The sequence below is a fragment of the Anas platyrhynchos genome, chromosome 7, assembly GCF_047663525.1.
Source record: "Anas platyrhynchos isolate ZD024472 breed Pekin duck chromosome 7, IASCAAS_PekinDuck_T2T, whole genome shotgun sequence".
Classification (NCBI taxonomy): Eukaryota; Metazoa; Chordata; class Aves; order Anseriformes; family Anatidae; genus Anas; species Anas platyrhynchos.
In genome coordinates, this window is record NC_092593.1 from 34,039,211 (window position 1) to 34,058,712 (window position 19,502).

A 19,502-nucleotide genomic window follows, 5' to 3' on the forward strand; every position below is an offset into this window, starting at 1 on the left:
CTGTAGTTACTTCAGGAGAGAAAGAGAAAAGGTGGAGTTTCTCGATTCTTTCATTCTTATGATATGTTTGATGGTAAAACACTTTGTTTGAAAAAGTTTAATTTTATTAATGCATAGATTCAAACAGCTTAGAAACAGGCACGTTATTCTTACTCTGTGAGAACAGTATTCTCCCTGCTATTATTCTTGTATTGTTAGAATAATAATAGGAAATATTTTTTTTTCGTAAAAGAAAGCAGAGAAAATATACATTTATATTCCACCAAACACTTTGAAAAAGGCTGCCAGCTTTTCAGATCTAAGTGTTTAATATCACTGTTGTGTTCTCAGCTCTGTACCCTGAGTTTATCCATTTCTACTTCATTCCAGCAGACCTGTTTTCAGTCAGTGAACAACAGGACAGGTGTTTCTGAGGTTGTCTTACTTACTCTCATTAACTCTAGTTTGTATACATCCTCTAAATTTTCTAATTCTGTATGGAAAATGGGTTTTAATATTTAAACGTTTTAATATACAAATGTAAACATGACTGCTTCAAAAAAATTAGAAAGGAATGGATAAAGTAGTAGCTGTAGCAGAACCTCCAAAAAGGCTAGCTATGCAAACATTAAGTTCCCACTGTGACTTTAACTCGTCCATGCAGTTGTAAATAGGCACTTAAAGCAGTGAGATCAACTTGTCTGCTACAGAATCAGGTAACATAATTAATATTATCCATAAAGTGCTTTTATTTACAGGAAACCATCTGAAAAAAAATATTTTCCTGAAGTTTATAATTTGATATTTAAAATTTTATGAAATAAAAGTAGGAAACATTAAGATTACACCTATAAATGATGCATGTTGATGTCCCGAACAGACAGTTACATCTCGGTTCAGAAACAGGAATATATATAAAAGGACACAGAATTTCTGAATTTCCTTACCTTTTATCACTTGAAATGAAGAAAACTAGCACTGTGCTCATAGTTCATGTGTTGGCCTTTCTTGATTATTTGGGGGTGGCACTGAGAGGAAGAAAAAAATATAAGCAGCCTACCTTTCTATAAACATGTCAAAGGAAAGATTAGACTAAAATGATATTTTACAATCATAACAATCTGCAACAGCCACAAATAAAGTCTTGCTGAAAATGTCAGAGAAAGTGTTATCCTAGAATAACACTATCTGCTAGATTACAATTGACATTTGATAGTTTAACAAAAAATAAAACTGCGTAGTTTGAGCCAGTGACATCTCCATCTCATCTTACTTGGTGACTAGAGCCTGGAGACAGAAGAGGACTTAGAAATTGCTCGTCTGGCACCAAACTGTGCTGTCCTGTGGCTGGGAAGGCTTCTAGGAGAGGTGGGCCCCTTTTCTCTCACTAAAGCCAGAGGGATTGTGACTGTTTAGTATAACATTGCCTTGTGCTTCACCAAGCCTTTAGGCTAACAGGGAGCTCCCAGGGTGATGTCTGAGCACTGCAAATTCTGTCCCAACTGTTCACAAGAATTAAGAGGAGGATAAGGTAGGTTTGAGGTTTTCTTTAGGCCAGATACTTTCATGTTGATTGGCCTTCAGAAATAGCTCATCCAAAATCCTTCTTAGTCGTTTTTATAACAAGATGCTCAGATATTACCATCAGGAAAAATAGCAGCTTTGTTTTATTATCTGCTGGCAATGAATTAGCCTGTTCCAGTCACTGCCTGCGCACTTTAGGTAACTACAGAGCCACGTAGTCTGTGGCATTGCTCTCTGTTTGGGTACTCATATTGCACTGAAATCTGGAAAAGAGTTTAAATGAAGCATCTGCTTCAAATGCTCCTGCTTCTGAGTACACCTTATTCAAGTAGGGCCAAGATTTAGCTTGAAATTTTAAATCATGTACAAGTCAGTGGTGAATCAGATTAAATTCCCGTAAAGCAATGCATTTGTGGGAATTACAAGCTGGGTATGATAGTATCCTAATTTTCTTACTGTGGAGTGTTATCTCACTACAAATTGCTTTAAACTTTCACAATTGATGTTGAGGTAGACCTGAGAGAGGCTGGGGCAATACTTTGCTCAAGGATGATAGTGTTATAAAAGCCTCTGTTTGGGTATAAATATTTTAATAATGTAGTATTTCTTGTCATAGAGAAAAGATAGCTAATGAATACTTTCCCTGTTTCAGCTGCTTGGCTAAGTTCCCTTTTTCTTGCAGCAATGCTCATTAGCTTTCTGGCCATATGGCAGTGGTGTATAGATTTCCCTTTTATTCCATCTATTTTCTTCTTGCTGCAGAGACACTCAGCAAGCATGGGTTAATAATGTTGGGCTGAGTCGGTGTTCGCATGCTGCTGCCCTTATATTTGCAGTCAGGCCCTTGGGAAAAGGGAGCGATGGTGGAGTGAGTCGCTGCCCAAGGCACCATCTACAACATCTTCTCTGCAGGCAGGTTTTATAGATAGTTTGTCTTTTGGCAAGAGAATCATTGAAAAGAACAAGTGAAAAAACAACCAGCTTTCACAGCAATAAATCTTCAGATGAGGTGGTTTAGTAGATCTGCCTCGAGTCAAGGCAATGCAATGGTGCTGTCTGTTGACTGTCAGTTTTGGAGCACTTGCATAGTCTGAAAAGAAATAACTCTTAAGCCTTTCATATCTATGCTTCATGCAGTACTGGCAAGCACTAGCTGAAGTAGGAGGCACCATTAAGTCTTTTCCAACACCGGAGAAAATAGCAAAGCCAAAGCTACTGGGGACAGTTGGGTGGGGAAGCACAGGAGACAAGAAAAACACAAAGTAGTCAAACAAGGCATAGTGGACCTACTTCAGGGTAAAGTTGACATAATCTAGTAATAATAAGAAAAGGGATACTGTCTGAATGGTGTATTCCTTCTGTTTGGAAAGCTGTACAGGTAGCAAGGATAGCCAAGTGACAGTAGTGATTACTGCTGATGGAGGACCCAATGCAGGGACTTAAATTGTGAGAATAGGGAGTGACGCAGCCCCTCTGGGGGGTTGTAAAGGGTTGAACTTTAGAGAACCGGTGAAGCAGTTACAGACAACAGTGCTTTTGCTGTAGGTGTTTTTTTTTTTTTTTTTTTGATTTTTTTTTTTTTTTTTTAGTTCCTTGCACTGAATTAATGAAGTGCTCTGGGAGATTTGATCTAGTAAGAGATTGTGTCATAGCAAAACTTATACTGAGGAATTGGATGTGGCTCAGGTCTGGCAAAAACACTGATTCTTTGCTGCTTTTGCTATCAAGTGCTGCTAAGATGTTCCTGACAAAGTACCAAAACACCCTTAACAAACCTAGATGTGTCATTTCTTTTGGAAGAAGGCAAGAAGGTGGCAAAATCTCAAGACTGTACTTGACAGTCTTAAGTCTTCAAAATTTTCTAAGAAATCTTGCAGGGAGTGGGACTTCCAATGAGCTTCTTGGTACCTTCTAGTTAGGTTATGCCAGAAACACCTCCAGCTCTCCTCCTTTGGAGTATGTGCTAATGCATGAAAAGTCAATGAATGCACTGACCAAACAATACAACCTTTTAAAACAGTCCTCTAAAGTAAGACTGAAGCTTACTTTAAAAAAAAAAAAAAATCACAAAAATCAAGAGGGATTCTGGATGCTATTTTCCTTTTTCACAACTGAACCCTTAGTACAAATTATTTCTTTAATATATAAAGCCTGACAAGTTTACTCAATTCTTTAACTGAATTAAAGTGTTTTGCCTGTTTAATGATGTGTGGCTTTTGTCTTTTAAAATGACTTCTATTTATAAGTGCTGTTCATAACTTTTCTTTAAAGAAAACAAAATGCAGAATTACTTCTGGACTGCATTTCTTATATTGACAAAAATAAAATTACTTCTAACTTTACATTTGAAAATTTGTTAATACTTTGCATGTGTTTGATCAAGTTAAATATTTACTGACAACAGATTGCATAGAAATATAAGCAAATGGTAAAGGAAAATAGCATTGGGACAGAATGGAGGGTGGTAGAAGATAAAAAAGAAATGACTTGAAGTCATCGAGGTCTATATGTAATCAAAAAGTGGCTTCATTTTGTCACTTGTGGAAGATAAAATCATTCATTTATCTTCATTTAATGTGGAAAGCTCATAGTTGCATTATGGAGTATAGAAAGGTTTTATAGAGGTCAGCTGATAACAAAAGCACATTTACTTAAAAAAAACGTAATGAACTTTAGCTAGAATAACTAGTTTAGGATAGAAAATCCAATTTTTGTTTGTTACGCGGGTACATATTGAAATTCAGTTTGTTATGGTGTATTAGACTTTAATGTGGTATACTGTTATTGAATAACTCCTTAAGTGTGTGACCAGTATATTTATAGTCTTTTTGTTGCTGTTGTTACAGGCTAACATGTCATTTTAAGAGATTAATATGCTATTACTTCCTACAAAGCTAAACACTAGTCTGATCTTAATCTGTCTGCACTGCAGTGGTTTGCATAAGAACACTGGTTGATCTTTTATCTGTGCATTTTCTCACAGGTGGATAGAGAGGAAGCCAGTGCTGTAGAAATCTCTTATGCTTTCTTGGTGAGGTTTGAAGGTTTAACATTTCTAGGAATACTATCTTTTTCCCTTGTTGAGATAATGCGACAGAGGTAGGGACGGAGTTTGATTTTTATTTTTGCATGTAGCAGTGTCACATTTTTTCTTTTTTTTTGGTATTGCTTTTGTTAGAAATCTAATGCAAAGGAAATTGCAGTATTAATAACGAATATTAGATTTTTCTTGGCAAAATGTTCTTCATGAGGGAAATGATAACCTGAAGAAACTAGAAGGGACCAATCTAATTTGGCTTTATTATGGCAAATATCTAAGGGGTATTTCTATTTTAGCCACATAAACCATACCTCTTCCTTTTTCAGCAAACGTCCATTTTGAGCCAAATTGCCCATTAGGCAGAAAAGGAACATTCCTTCTTTCAGGTGCTCATCCTCTGCTCGCGTGTCTGAGAGTACACAAAAAATGCTGCAAATGATGTGAGCAACCTGCTCAGTCTTTCTTTGTGTTGAACTGATGAGACTTGCTCAGTGTGTCTCTGCATAGCAGCACCACCCAAAAGAAATCGCAGTGACTTTCAGAGCATGCATCTTCTTCCAAGCAGGCTTGGGGGAGTCAGTCAGTAAGTAGTTCAGGCAGAGAATCCTGGGTCATTCAAAAGACCTGCAAAACTCAATTTCTTAAAGTTTTACTCTTTTGAATTCTTCTTGAAGTCTATTTGTCTTCGATCTGAGCCTGCTTTTCATGTCAGAGTTCAGCCAGCTGTTCTTTTTGGCACTTCTTTGCACTGGATGTTGGAATATTTGCTTTTTCAAATATTCACCCATGTGCCACTTGTGCTGTGAGGAAAGCTTTCCCAATGGCTTCCTACAGGTCTTGAATAATTTAAGTGAAAAATGGAACTTGCTGAATTCCACAGTCAGTCCAAGTACATAGAAGAGTTGCCAGTAAGGGTCACCTTTTCAGAGAGGAACTTTCAGGGAGTGTCTTTTCATGCATGTAGCTTTTCAGAGGCTTATTTGTAAGATTTCATTATCTCTTTAAAACAAATAATCAAGATTGATAACATTTTAGTAACACAATACTAATAACCCTTGATAAAGATTGATAATGTTATTAACAACAAGATTAAATAAAGTAATGAGGATGTGGTCATCAGAATAAAGAAGTCTTTAAAAACAGTTATTTTGGACATCAACACAATGATGTTTCTCTTTTTCTGATGTCATCTTGAAGTCTGTCTTCTCAGGACTTGGCAATCAACTAAGTTAAACTGTATTAAATCCTGTAAAATTATCTCTATTGTTATTCCCAACTTTTCTCCTTAGGCTGTATGTTCCGTGGGGTTTCTGATACTCAGTGGTAAAAAATTGTGGTGAGTTAATAGAACAGGGAGTCTGTGCCTTTAAAATGGGGCTTTCAAGGAGAACAAATGGTTTCTTTTTTTTTTTTAAAAAAAAAAGTTCATAAAGCATGAGATGTTCATTGTTTGTTATGTTTTAAAATGCTTTCCTAAATATGACTTGAAACCAGCTTTTATTAAAAAAAATAAAATAAAATAAAAAGCATGAATAGAAGTCCAAAACTTGGCATACTTGTTTGTTATTTTGTTTTGGAAAGGAGTGATGTTATCCACTTGTTTAACTACGTGCAGTGCTTTTCCTTCATAAATGTTCCTGATATGCTACATGTGACAGTTTTCTTAAATCCCAACTTTCCATATTTGGAAAGATTTACAGTTCCTTTAGAGCTGCAGAAGATGACAGTACTCACTTTAAAAACATCTGCTTTTAACTCACTTTTGTATAAAGCCTGTTGCCGTGTGCTCCACTTAGAGAATCAAATAGAAATTAATCTGCACAATAAACTATTCATCATGAATGTGTCAGCTTCCATAGCATCTTATGGATTTTAAAGAGGTATTTTATAAGCTACATTATAAAAGATATAATACACTTCTTCTGAAAGAGAAAGCAGAAAAAAATTGTTCTTTAAATGGTACTGTGTTGTTGTGAATTATGTACTTACACTCGGACAAATCCACTTGCTTTTAACACCCATGGTTTTGATAGCATCAGTTCTGCTAAGGTGAAAAGGTCTGTGCTGATGGATGCGATCGTGAGATCGGAGCCACTTCTACCAAATGTGTCTTGAACCCATGCCGAATAGGTGTGGTGTGATGGCAGGGGCACCTGCAGAACCCACTGCTGCCTTTTCTCCGCTGAAATGCACACAGCATCAGTCTTATGGAGACCTGAGCCGTGTTACTAGCTCAGCCCGTACCCTTTGGGATGGGTCACTTCCCTGCCTGTGCTATGGCTTTTTTTGAAGAATAGAATAGGAAAAAAAAAGTCACAGATCTCGCTTGTCAGTGCTTTGAGGTCTAAGATTGAAAATCAGGACCGGAACTGATGGGTAATGAAACATCCTTCTGTGTGTACCGACATTGTAACAACATCCCGCATGTGGAAATAAAAATTTTGGCATTCACTGGCACACATAGGAAATGAATATCGTGAACTAGAAAGCTGAACATATTCTTTTTCATCTGGGGTAGCAACCTACGTGCAGACAGATGCAACAGGGAGTGTTTACACTACCATGGCCATATGGTTGGCTTTAGGGAACTAACAGCTTTACCTCTCTGAGTTGAAATACAGCCATAAGATTGTATAGTAAAAGCAAGTAGCATCAGTAGGGAGAAATGAGCTATCTTTTATAGAGGAAAAGCGTGCTGAATTGAAGTTGTCAAATTGGTGAACTGACCCTTGAGTTGGAGAAACGGAAAGGAAAGAAGTGTTTCCTGCTGTGGTAGTGGAGTGTTCAGAGTTTTCTTTATTTCTTTTTTTTTTTTTTTAATTTAAAGTTCTGTTTTAATGCCCATTTGACTTGGGTCTGAATCCAGCAAATGGTAACATTTGCAGTACAGCGCTTCTGGTGGAAGTCCCCTCTGGAGGGTGGGTGGGAGCAGCCTTGACAGAGAACATCCAACGGCTTGGCACTGCATTAAATATTTGTTAGGCTACTTTAATAGCATCGTACCTTCATCTGTCAATGTAAAGGATGTCTGAATGCTCTCTCTGGCTTCGTTATCGTGGGTCACCTTATTTTATTGATGACCTGTGACGAACTGTTACGACGTGAGGAGAGGTGGCTCTGTCTGGTGCCTGTGCTCCCATCCCAACTGACTCGCCGTGGCATGCAGGCATGCAAGTAGCAGCAATGCGGGAAAGTGCTTCTCACTTACACACCACAACATGCACAAAAATTTCATCTGGCAGAATTACTCGGGCTTATTAATTGGATAATTAATCTGTATTCTCCCCTCTCGTTTGCAACCAGAACTTTTTACAGTGAAGAATTGTGGTGTTATCCTGAGGCGCAGACCTGAGAGGGCTATTTGTCAGCACTGAGCTAGATTAGTATCTCCAGCCAAAACAAAGCCTAAATCTTTTCTCTGCTGAAGCTAAACATGAGAGCAATATTTCCATGTGCAATGTGGGAGTTATGCTGGAGACCTCCGTAGTTGTTTAAGGGCAGAGAGGAAGACGAGTCGTTGAAAAGTAAGAAGAATGTAGTATTTCTTATCACTTTAAAAAATCTTCAGTGTCTCTAGTATTGGCAATGGTGTGATGAATGAGGATAGTGTCCTACAAATCATTGCGAGGATAGTGGCAACAGTGTCTGTGATAACCTGCGGAGGGTGGATTAATCTGTGTAGAAGCAGGAGGAAAGCCACAAACGTGTGCCTACTGGAGATACAGACACTGTTCCTCTTGCGCCATCCCATTTTTCTCTAAGTTTTGGGCAACAAATCCTCTCTTGCCAGAGACTGCTTTTGCTCAAAATAGCAGGAACCTGTGGAAGTGTTGATAGGGCTGTGGTGTCCGTGCTCCTGATGACAGACAGCCATGTCCCTGTCTGCCTGGCCAAGCTGGCTCACTGGGATGAACTTCCCAGCATCTCTGAGGGGCTGCGTGGCAGAAATGTTAGGCTGGGGAAAACAGCTGGCACATCTGCAAAGTCCTTGACACTGCTGGCTGAAGGAATGCATCTCTCCTCCTTGACTGTAGTTTAGCATGTGGACATCTGTGCCAGTCATGGGTGTTCAGGTGTGTTAGCCAGCAGAATTTACTTCCAGGAGCTGGAAGATAACACCTTTTTCCTTCTAACGTGGAGCTTGTTGTAGTGTTCAGGTGCTTCTCTTGCCCTGAAACCTTGCTATTGTAACGGGGGGTACGGGTCAGATGGTTTGCACAGCTGGCATGCTGCTTGGGAATCAGTTCCAACATTGTTTGATCCCTTTTGGAATTGAGATTTTTCTGTTGTAAGTGAGGTCCAGGCTTCGGATGGTGGCTCTGAGACTGCCCAGTGCCAGTATTTGAAAAGTGATTCCTGGTGTCTCCTTTTTCAGAAGCTTACGCTCCAGCAGTTTCTTTCCTTTCACTGCTTGCTCATGCCAGGTACCTCTCCATGCCGACTTAATTTGTCAGCCTGGAGCTGTGACTCTGGGGACCCCGATGTGGCTGCATGTGGCTGTCTCTCCTATCTTAAACGGCCATAAGACCAAACCCAATCTAGCAGTAATGGTGTGATGCTAAATAAAGCCAGGCATTTATTGAGACGGGATTTATCTGTGTCTTCTCTATCTATTTCTTCATTTACCATAACAGATAGATCAACCAAAGAAACAGATTTATTAATCTGCTTTCTAATTACTTCAAATATCAGCTGTATATATGTCATGTTATTTTTCAAGCTGCAAAAAATCTGTATTGCACAGCCTACTGTGCAGGTCGCGTTGGAGTCCCATTCTGCTGTGTGCTGCAAATAGAAGATGTATTTATTGCTCAGCCCCACAATGCCATTTGTATTTTAGCTCTAGCACTTCAGCTGTAAAAGATCAGATAGAAATGTTGCAGTGCAACTTAGAGATTGTTCTTTTAAGACTCCTACTGGAGACAGATGCATCTCTAATGCATCTTTCAGCGGCTTTTAATATCAAATAAATCAAATAGTATTATGAAAATTACAACAATATCACAGGAGGGTCTTTGGGCCCAAGTTGTTAGCATGTAGCATTGGAAATAGACTAATCTGGTTAAACTTTAACATAAAAATAAATTGTGTTTGCAGTTTATTAAGACGCTGTTCCTGGGCTGATACTGTTCAGTGGTAGCATCCTTCAGAAATGATCTTTATGCGTAGCTTTATTTATTCAATAACATGGCCAACTGGAATAATAATAAAGCACTAATGGTAGGAGAATCTGTGACTGTAGCTGTGCAACTCTGTGAATATTATTTTCATTGATTTATTTACTTATTTTTGCTGCTTACCACTCGTGCCTTTGACCTCGGGAATACACAGTTTTCATAATACGCCTGATCTTCAAGTCATCAACACCATAACAAAGAATTACCTTGAGCTAAGAAAATGTAAATCAAGTGGAAAAGCATCAGCTGGTCCTGATCAGTCCACGCTGCATGCAGTGTCCCACACTGATGGGTTTATGATGATGCTTTTAGAAACAGCTTTTCCACCAAAAATACCAAAGGTGTAGCAATGATAATCTCCCTCAGAAGGGTTCCCCAGGTGATTCTCCTTTTTAGACTATTAACAGCAATTACAGTGAGTTATGTCTGCACTGAGATCGCTGATTGCTGAAGAAGCTTAATGAAAGTTTGGTGAAATCTAAGTTTTAAGATGAGCAAAGACAAGAGACTGTCAACACAGTGCCCAAATGCTAGCAAGGTGCCAATGTCAGCACAAAGTTTCTTGCGTTACTGAATCAGCAATCACTTGTAGGTCCACAGAACTGTTTTTAAATTTTTGTTTAATTTTTTTCCTGGCAATTCCTCTGCCTTTGGTGACTGGATGTGATGGGGAATTGTACCTTATCAGCAATGTTGACGTAACTGCTAAAAATGAAATGAGAACCCCTTCGTTTCCTAGTCAAGTTTAGAAAGACCTCTCACTGATGTGGGAGGAAGCTGAATTAAGGCCTGATCTTTTATGGGACTCTCCAAATAATCCTGGCTATTCAGTTGGTGCACTTCTGACTTTTGGCTGAATACTGTACAGAAGAAACACTGGTAGGAAGGGCTGGATTCAAACAGTAACAGTCATAGCTAAATCTAATTATAAATATTGAAATTCTAATTCAATACCAGTAAATTAATTTAGCCAGTAAAGCTAAAATCCATCAATGTGTGGTTTGGAAAAGCACAGTGTTTTTGAAGGCTTATATTTGATGATATATTTTTTTTCCAGACGCACGTTTTGTCAGCTCCATCACACCCTGTTTGTTATAACTTCTCATGTCTCAGGTTAAATCTACCATATCAGCTGCACTGATCAAAAAATTGAGTGCCTAAAGCAAGTGATGAATGCCACTGTAGCAAAACTGTCACCACTGCTTATCTGGGGAGGGAGGGAGGGGAAGTTGCTTGAGATGTGCAACCCAGGCAGACCAATCTTGTTATTTTGGGTAAGCCAGGGTAATTTATTTATTTATTTTTAGCTTAACATACTTAATATCTCATAATTAAAATACACAGTAGGTAACATCTCATACAAGAGCAGGAAAAACACGAGTGTACACACTTTATTTACTGGAATGAAAATATCTCTGAAGTAGGACAGTTGAATATCAATGTGCAGATCTGTCACATTTTTCATGAACTTTAGGTGACAACTTATGTTCAAGACAAAAGCCCACGGCTGCTTTTGTTAACCATCCACATGGAGCTTTCAAACCTCCAGTATCCTTCAAGAGCCTTTTACAGAAGCTTATATAAAACACTTGCTATTAAATGTATAAGAGTTACTAAAAACACCCTCTTGATGTGACTGGAAAAATCACTTTGTCTACCACAAGATCATCCGTATCTGAGTCAAAAATAGTTCATTCCTGTAAATTTTCATGTGAATATGCTGCTATTATGTGCATTGTATTTGGGCTGGTGGAGTGCAGCAGCCACAGGAAAGTAAGCGCTGAGAAAATGAACAATTTGAGGAAACCTCAGTGTTATATTCAAATAGTTTGGTTTGATAACTTCAACTCTTCCTATTTTCTTGCCTTTTTTTTTTTTTTTTAAAGTGGCCTTTTAAAATGAATGTTGAGTAACATAAAAACAGGTGCCATGTTCTAATACCAGAAACACCTTGTTTTGGCTGCTGCTTCCTACCTAAACACTAGTACTTATGCTGTTAGTCTCTAGCCAAGTGAAACTATTTGTAATTTTGATATTTTTTTTAAAAAACAACAACAAAAAATAACTACCTTCCTACCTGATAATTTCTACCTGTAATTTCGTGCCTAGATTTGTGGATTTATCATGCTCTGAATTTTGTTCATCCTTCAACTGTAATAATATCTTTTTCATTTTTTCCCTTTGTTTCCATTATTTTACTCACTTTTTCTCCTGAGATCATCTTGATCCTATTGAAATATGAAGCAAATTACTTGCCTTGTTTTCACTGCATGATTTATCCTATGCCTAATAAGCAGAAAAAGTTTCTTCTTTTATGTCAGTCTTATAGAAATACTCACCCCTTCCCTTCCTCTCCCCTACCACACACACTTTTTTTTTTTTTTCTGCATTTCTTTGCAGCCCCCAACTGATGGTGACTCCGGGCATTTATCTGTTATCCCTATGTGGCATGACTTCTGTGACTAGCATTTCAGTTCAGTTCTTTTCCAATACTAGCTCTTATTTAGCCCTCATTTCTTTCTTGATATAGCTATTCATTCACCTATATCTGAAACTTCTTCCCATAAATGATTTTCAGAAGCAGAGGGATGGGACCTCCAGGAAGGACCTTCAGGTTTACCACAGGCAAACATTTGAATTCCCAAGTCTGATTGTCTTTGTAAACTAGTTATCTTAGCTAATGAACTTCTTTCTTTTTAACGGAACATCCCCTTGCCCCAGACCTATTCTGTTTAGGCTGTGCATGGTATGACTGCCTAGCTGATAAGTTATTTCCACATTGCTGATAGGAGATGCTGCCTACAGCCACGCTCCTTGCTACAAGTGTCTCCCAACAGTTCAAATTTGGATGCTCTATGAGTGGTTTCAGCGTCAGTGCACCAGCTAAATCAGTTTCACTGGATCTAATTAGTTTCCATGAGATGCTGCATGATGCAGTTATATTTTTCCTGGTACCAGGCCTGTAAGACCACATGTAGATTTTATTGGCTTTGAGTGCAGGGCACTCTGCACCACTTGATAACAGATATTTAGAGATCAAGTGCAGGTATTCAGATTCCTGCCAGTATTTCATTTTTGTAGGATGTCTTACAAAGATGGGCATCACATTTGTTAGTGGAAACATGCCAGGAATTTATCTGAAGGACCGCTGCAGCCTATCAGTGTAACAGGAAAGCAGCACAACGATGAGATGTGAGTGATTAAAGAACTGGGGGTCTATAGGAAAGGATCAGTAAAATATTGATTTTAATTAGTGCTACTAATTTGTTAAACAATCACATCAACTTTTTAATGAAGAAGTGTACATCTTTTCAGACTAGTCTTGATGTAATCTGAATAAAGCCAGGTTGCTCTGATGATTATGGATCTATAATTTACCTGTAGGTTGCATGACATGTGAACTAATAGTTTAAAAGCAAATTGGGTGATCAATACTACAGAAAAAGAACAATCCTGGGAATGACCTTTATGGGGAAAAAAATCCAAAGTAAAGAATTATAAATTATGAAGTGTGTTTTCAAGAAATTCTGCTATCATCATTAGTGATTCTGTGGTTATTGAAAGCCATGGTAATGAAACCAAACAATCATCCTAGGCCACATCAAAAACCAGAATAAACAGTTTGCATAGTTTTTAAGTATGTGGTATTCTGTATTTCATTATTTTTCTGTGGATGATGATGGTGAACAGGTGTGAGTCATTACTGAGGGCTGAAGAAACACTGGTCCAGCTTTAGGTGTACAGTTTAGTGCAGGTATTATAGAGAAACCAGTATGAATCCTTAACTGCTCTTGAAGCCGAAAGCATAACGTGAAATCCTGACAGGGATAAGAGGGGAAATGTACTGAAATTGCTTTCTGGGTTTATCTTTGTAGTTTGGATTGTTCCCATGTTATCATTTAACACAATATTAGAAATTCAGTATCTTTCTTGCATTCAAAATTAATATATGCTTTTTGAGGGATGATTATAATGTGACCCAAAACATTAATGTGGGAAGTAAACCTGGCTCAGGAGGAGTTTATTTTTAAGCTTGAATGAATACTCTCCTTCCTTTCCCTCCTGTCCCCTTTTAAAATATTTTGATGAGTTCCTCAGCTATGCTGATGCATTAGAGTATCTAAAGAATTCATTTTTGTACAGGACAATGCAGACTACGTGAAAAATACAATACTCCATCTGTTTTGTTGCTACATTGCATAGGGATACCCCAGCAATTTTTTTATTTTTATTTTTTTGACTAGGGATCTGGCTTGCGTCTGGTTTATTTTGTGAATGGGGAAAGGGATATTGTCATCTGAAAAACTTCATTTGTTGTATTTGTTTTCAGTCCACCACGAAAGCCCAAATTCTTTTCATCTGCAAATGACCCAAAAGAACTAGGAACTGAGAAAACTACTTTTTTTTTTTTTCTTTTTCCCAGGCAATAAGTGTTTGGTAATTTTGAGTGTAATATCGTGAAAACAATCTGTTCTACCTGCAGAGCTGTGTTCTTCTATTTAGGTACAATTTACGTGTTGTCATTTATTTTTTCCAAGTTTGCAAATATCAAACAGTCTCCTTGAAGAATTTGGCTTCTTATCAGACTTAGTGGAGATAAAGAGATATTTATCTCCTGACATGACACATTAAAAAAACCTTGAAAGTATATTGACTGGGGTTGCTTTGCAAAATAGCTTGATAGTTCTCCCTTTGAAAGCATGGGAAGAAGGAGATGCTATCAAATTGTTCAGTGGAATAACTCATTAAAAAATGTTTAAAATGGAATGAGCACTTAGGTGTCTTGGTTTAAAAAACAAAAAACTCGATAGCTATTTGGGAAAGGGATGTGATCATGTTATTATTGCTTCTAAGAAAAGGAAAAATGAAACTATCCTTTCTCTTGAACATGATTTCTTCTTTTTGTTCTGCCAGAATACTAGTAATTTTAATTTATTTCTGTACTCTGAAACTTTCTTCTAGTCTGTAAGACAGGCATGCACAGTTCTTTGTTTCCTGCAGGATGAAGTATTGCTTTAAAACATTTTGATTTTTTGTCACTTGTCACCCATATATTGCACTCTTCAGGTGTATGGGAATGTATGAGGGAAGAATGGGGCAATCTTTCATCATCTACAAGCAACATGACACTGCTCTGTGCTGCAAGCAAGGTCTGGCAGAGAACTGACAGCTCTGCAGTGGAGTAATACCTTGGGGGAGACCCTGGGCCTCCTCGTGGTTAATAAAACAAGAATGTCAAGGTCATTACTGCATTTCCTGGCCCTGGGGAGGGGTGATGGGGAATGCCAAGTTATAAGCAGCAGTGAAGTGGCAGTCAGAGAATCACAGAGTCACCGAGGTTGGAGAAGACCTTCAGGTCATCAAGCCCAACCATCAGCATGACCTGCTGAGTCCCATCACTAAGCCATGGCCACACATCTCTTAAATACCGTCATGGATGGGAAGTCCACCACTGCCTGGGCAGCCCGTTCCAATGCTTGACCACCCTCTCTGTGAAGAAATTCCCCTCGATGTCCAATTAAACTTCTGTAGGTGCAACTTGAGGCCATTTGCTCATCCTTTCACTCATCACTTGAGAAAAGAGAGAGGTTGCTGGTGGTCCTCCAGGTTGCAGCAGGAGTGATGTTCAAGATGTGCAGTGCTTAGGATGGTCTTAATGCATAGGCCACTTTCTGACTAGAGCAGGTGGACACAGCCCGAATATGTCACCCATCATTAATACTGATGGGTACTGCACTGTCTTGGAGTGCAAAACCAGTGCTTCCACAAGAAAAAAAAAAAATGGTAAGGAAGCATTGTCCCTGACTGAACCACTTACTGGCTATTTTCCTACTAGGATGATTATTTTTTTCTTCTTCCCCTCTCCTCTGTGTGCCTCATCTATGACTTTTTTTTTTAATTTCTTAATCTTCTTAACCTAAAGGGAAGCTGGGACATAAAAGCCATAAAGGCAGCTCTCCTGTACTGAGTGTTTTCTTTCCTTTTTTTTTTTTTTTTTTTTATTTTCCCATTCAATGTTACCGTTATTTCCTTCTGCTGAAGCCAATGAGAGAGTTGCTGGAGTTATTCCTATGCTGAGCACCTTTCACGTGTCCCCTACTGCCACATATATTTTCGAAGTAAGAAATAAGAAAACAATCCATGTTTCTCCTCAGAATGTTTTACTGCCCATTTTCATTCCAGCTTATTTCTTTTAATGTTCCCACTTTAAACCTTTATGGGCTGAGCCGTATGACCTTAGTTTTTCAGTGAATTTAAATGATGTGATCCCATTAGGTTTTGTGACAGTAATTTGAATTTTTATTTTACAGTGTAGATAATCTAAATGTTAAAGGTTTTGTTTTAAGTAGGAATGTAAAGTCAAACTGAAGCGTTCTCCTTAATAAGAAGGTCTGCCTAAGTGCAAAAAAACAGATAAATATATAAATGGAAGAAGTACAAAGTCTGATATAGAGTATGTCAAAGTGATTAGAGTAATCTTTGGAGGTTATTAGCAAAATCATAGCTACAAATTAGGTATTTTGAATACTGGTTTGGCCTACTTAAGTCTTGCATGTAAAACAATGCAATGCAATGCAAAACTTGGCAACGTCTTCCTACCTAGTGTGCCTACACCTTCCTTGTTCAGACTTTCTTTTTTCACCAAAACCGTATCATGAAGACGTAAGGCAATTCAGAGAATCACTCGCTGTTTTGCTGATTTTGCTGAGCACAGAGGATAGACACCCTCTTCTGTTGATATCCGAAACTGTTGGGTGTATTTGATGCAGCAAAGTGAGCACTGAAATTATAATAGCAAGCTGAAAAATTGTCCGTTCTGTCCTCATGGGTAATGTGAGAATTACTGTCAGTGTTAGCTTCATCTGCTCCATGAAACTCAGATAGATGGCACCAAGGGTATTTTTCTTCTCACGTTTTCCTTTCAACTTGCTGATTGTTAAAGGTCCTGGAGACACCCATGAAGTACACCAGTTTGGATTGCTGCCTCAGAACCGTAGGAACTAAGCACAAGTGCTGACATGAAAATCTGCCACTGTGGGTGTGTAGGGAAAAGAATGGGGATATATGAGTTGGAAAAAATAAATACTGCAATTCTTCTGTAGTCTGTTCCCTATTAAAAACATACCCTGCTTGTTAGCAGAGAGGGAGTAGTTCTTGAGATTGCTGTCTTACAGATGTACTGTCCAAAAAACAAGTGCTGCCCACTGTGGGGAGTATAACGCGGGATTCGGGCATAATACTTTGCCCTGCCAATAGCTGCAGAAAGAGCTAGAGGAGCTGCAAAGTGCAGAGCTGGCTCCTGTGATATTTAAGTAAGGTGAGGTGAGAATGGTGTAACCCAGTTTGGGAGGAGCTGGATCATAAATGCATAATCTGCCTGTATGGTATTTGGAAATCCAAAATACTTAACTTCACAACAGAGTACAACACTGGACATAAACATACAAAACTTTTTCTGACATTGAATTTGATAATGTGCTGGACAACTACAAACTAGAGCTTTTATGTATGGAAAAGCAATGACGTTTAACTGTGCAGGGGTGGGGAATGGGAACAAATAAAGGTCATTTAATGTTTTGGGGAACAGGGAATAATCATCTTTGTAAATGGCTAATTGCTATTCTGGGTATTCTTAATATAAAAACAATTTGGATGGGTTTTCTTCAAGAGAGTGAAATTTCATAAAGTTTCTGAAGGGAATATTTCACAATAAGGAATTACTTCCATCTCCGAATATGCGCTATGCTCTGACCAGTGCGTTAACATAAAAACATCACAGGTAAGCTACCCAGCTACTCCCATTATCACCATAACAATGGTGCATAATGATACTTTCCATTTATATCTGGATTCAAAACACTGAATAAGCTATGAGAAAAGAACTCAAATATCATTTCTTACAGTACAAGAAGAAAAGAGAAGGACACCCAGAAAACATTCACAGGGAAAGCGAGAAGGACAATACCTATTATTACAAGTGCAGTTGAATTGGTGTTATTTTTCCCTTTGCGACTGTGGAAATGCTAAGTACAGTATTAAAAATGCCTGGCAAATCAACAGCAGCAGCTAGCAGTCTTACTGGTTATAAAGCTGCTCTAGCCATAGCGGCTTTAACTCTTGGCAATCTATCCTGAGCATTCAACCTATTTGCTGAAGTGGAAGACAGAGAACATGACTATTTTACTGAATCATTTCTTCATGCTACCAGTACAGATTCACAAGATCTAAAGCCTGTATACTCTGTTTTTGGGGAAAAAAAATCACTCTCTGACAGTATCTGGCTCAGTTAGCATGCTGAAACAAAAGCATTTGTCTTGTCCTTAACACACTGCATGCAAGTTCAGCTTTTAGACACCCTTTGGATATATGATCAGTTCAGAAGGGGGAGTTGCAGGAGATCAAACACTAATCTTTAGTGTTCATCTATGGGTTCCTTGCTAAGCACTCATACTTGCTAACAGTGTCTGGAAGAAAAAAAAAAAAGAAAAACCACCACTAACAACAATATAAACACTGAAAACATAAATATTCAATGCCCAGAGACCCTAGCTGAGTAACAAATTTGGATTTGTTTGCATTTTCAGATGTTGTGTGCCAGGCTATGTCACACTGAGTGTCTTCTGTATCAGTGGACTTTGTGTTCTGTTTACTTTTTATTCTGGTAATGTTGTGTAAACTATAGCATCTCTCCTCTTATCTGTTTTAGCTACCATTTAGAGAGTGCACTCAGAACTGCTTGGAAATAGCAGTAGGAGGAGAGAGTTCTGCGCAGCAGTGAGACATTCAGGATGTGCAGGTGGGTGTGTTGTGGAAGGCAGTCTGCCTGTGCAGCCACCTGAAGGTCAAGCAATGACCCAGCAAGGTACTCTGAAATAGTATTTTATTCCAAATTTGGCATTGCCGCCTAAAACCAAAGATACTGATAGTGGTGGGAAAAAGGTCTAAATATTATCCATTGTGAAACTGTTTAATTTACATTATTGTGAGAATAGGCCCAATAGGATGGTATTTAGCTACAAGTAGCAGCCAGAAGTAAATAATTCTCTGAAGCTTCTTTCCTTTGTGCTTGTAATTACATCTACATTATGGCTAAAGGAGTACATCAAGATCAGAGGCATTAATGTTACATGAAAGAGTAGACTTTATTGGAAAGGCTCCTGTACTAAGGGAAGAACCATTTTCCAATTTCTTTTCCTTCCCCCTCTTTCCAAATGTATATCTCTTCTAAAATATATATGCAAAGGTCTACTTTGGACTAAAAGGATCTTCGTGCTTTCCTTAACATCTCTGCTGAAACTTCATTACCATATTTTTTTCTGAGGAAATGAATGGTAAGTAAAAGTAATGCTTCTAAGGCTAATGTGGTGATGTCAATTCTGGTAATTGTTGAAGTAAACCCAAATGCAGGCCATCAACATCATGTTGGGATGGCTAAAACCTTGGAAGTCTTACAGGCTGTATGCCTGCTCTGGTTAGCGTTGTAGGCTGCAGGAAAGAAGCACTGAGTGCATGCTGCTCCTACAGAATTGCTTTGCAAAGGGAAAGGAATGCTGCCTTCAGAGTCACTAAAGAGATATAAGTGGAGGGGCCCTGCAGGCAATCTCTAGACCATGCCCTCAGTGGGCATGACTTGGTGGGATGCTAAAAATCCAGTACTGTGTGAGTAGCACTCCGAGATGCTGAGTGTTTTTGGGCAGGAAGGCCAGGATGTTCTCAAAGGTTGTCCCTGACTGTGAGTGAAACCACCTAATTCTTTGTAGTGACTTGCTTGAGAATGATAC

General features: G+C 38.5%; 1 protein-coding gene and 1 long non-coding RNA gene across 10 annotated transcripts in view; one reads left to right on the forward strand and one right to left on the reverse strand.

Annotated features, from left to right (window-relative positions):
* ZNF804A (zinc finger protein 804A) overlaps nt 1–19,502 on the forward strand; it is a 448,502-nt gene that overhangs the window by 254,737 nt on the left and 174,263 nt on the right. For all 9 annotated transcript variants that reach the window (XM_072040465.1, XM_072040467.1, XM_072040466.1 and 6 more), the window contains one exon: nt 18,428–18,517. The gene's annotated coding sequence lies outside the window, so the exon portion shown is untranslated. The remainder of the gene's footprint in view (nt 1–18,427; nt 18,518–19,502) is intronic.
* Nucleotides 1–19,502, reverse strand: part of LOC110353859 (uncharacterized) — a 51,744-nt gene that overhangs the window by 8,249 nt on the left and 23,993 nt on the right. Inside the window, exon 2 of the long non-coding RNA XR_005267147.2 lies at nt 927–1,007. This is a non-coding gene — a long non-coding RNA (uncharacterized lncRNA). The remainder of the gene's footprint in view (nt 1–926; nt 1,008–19,502) is intronic.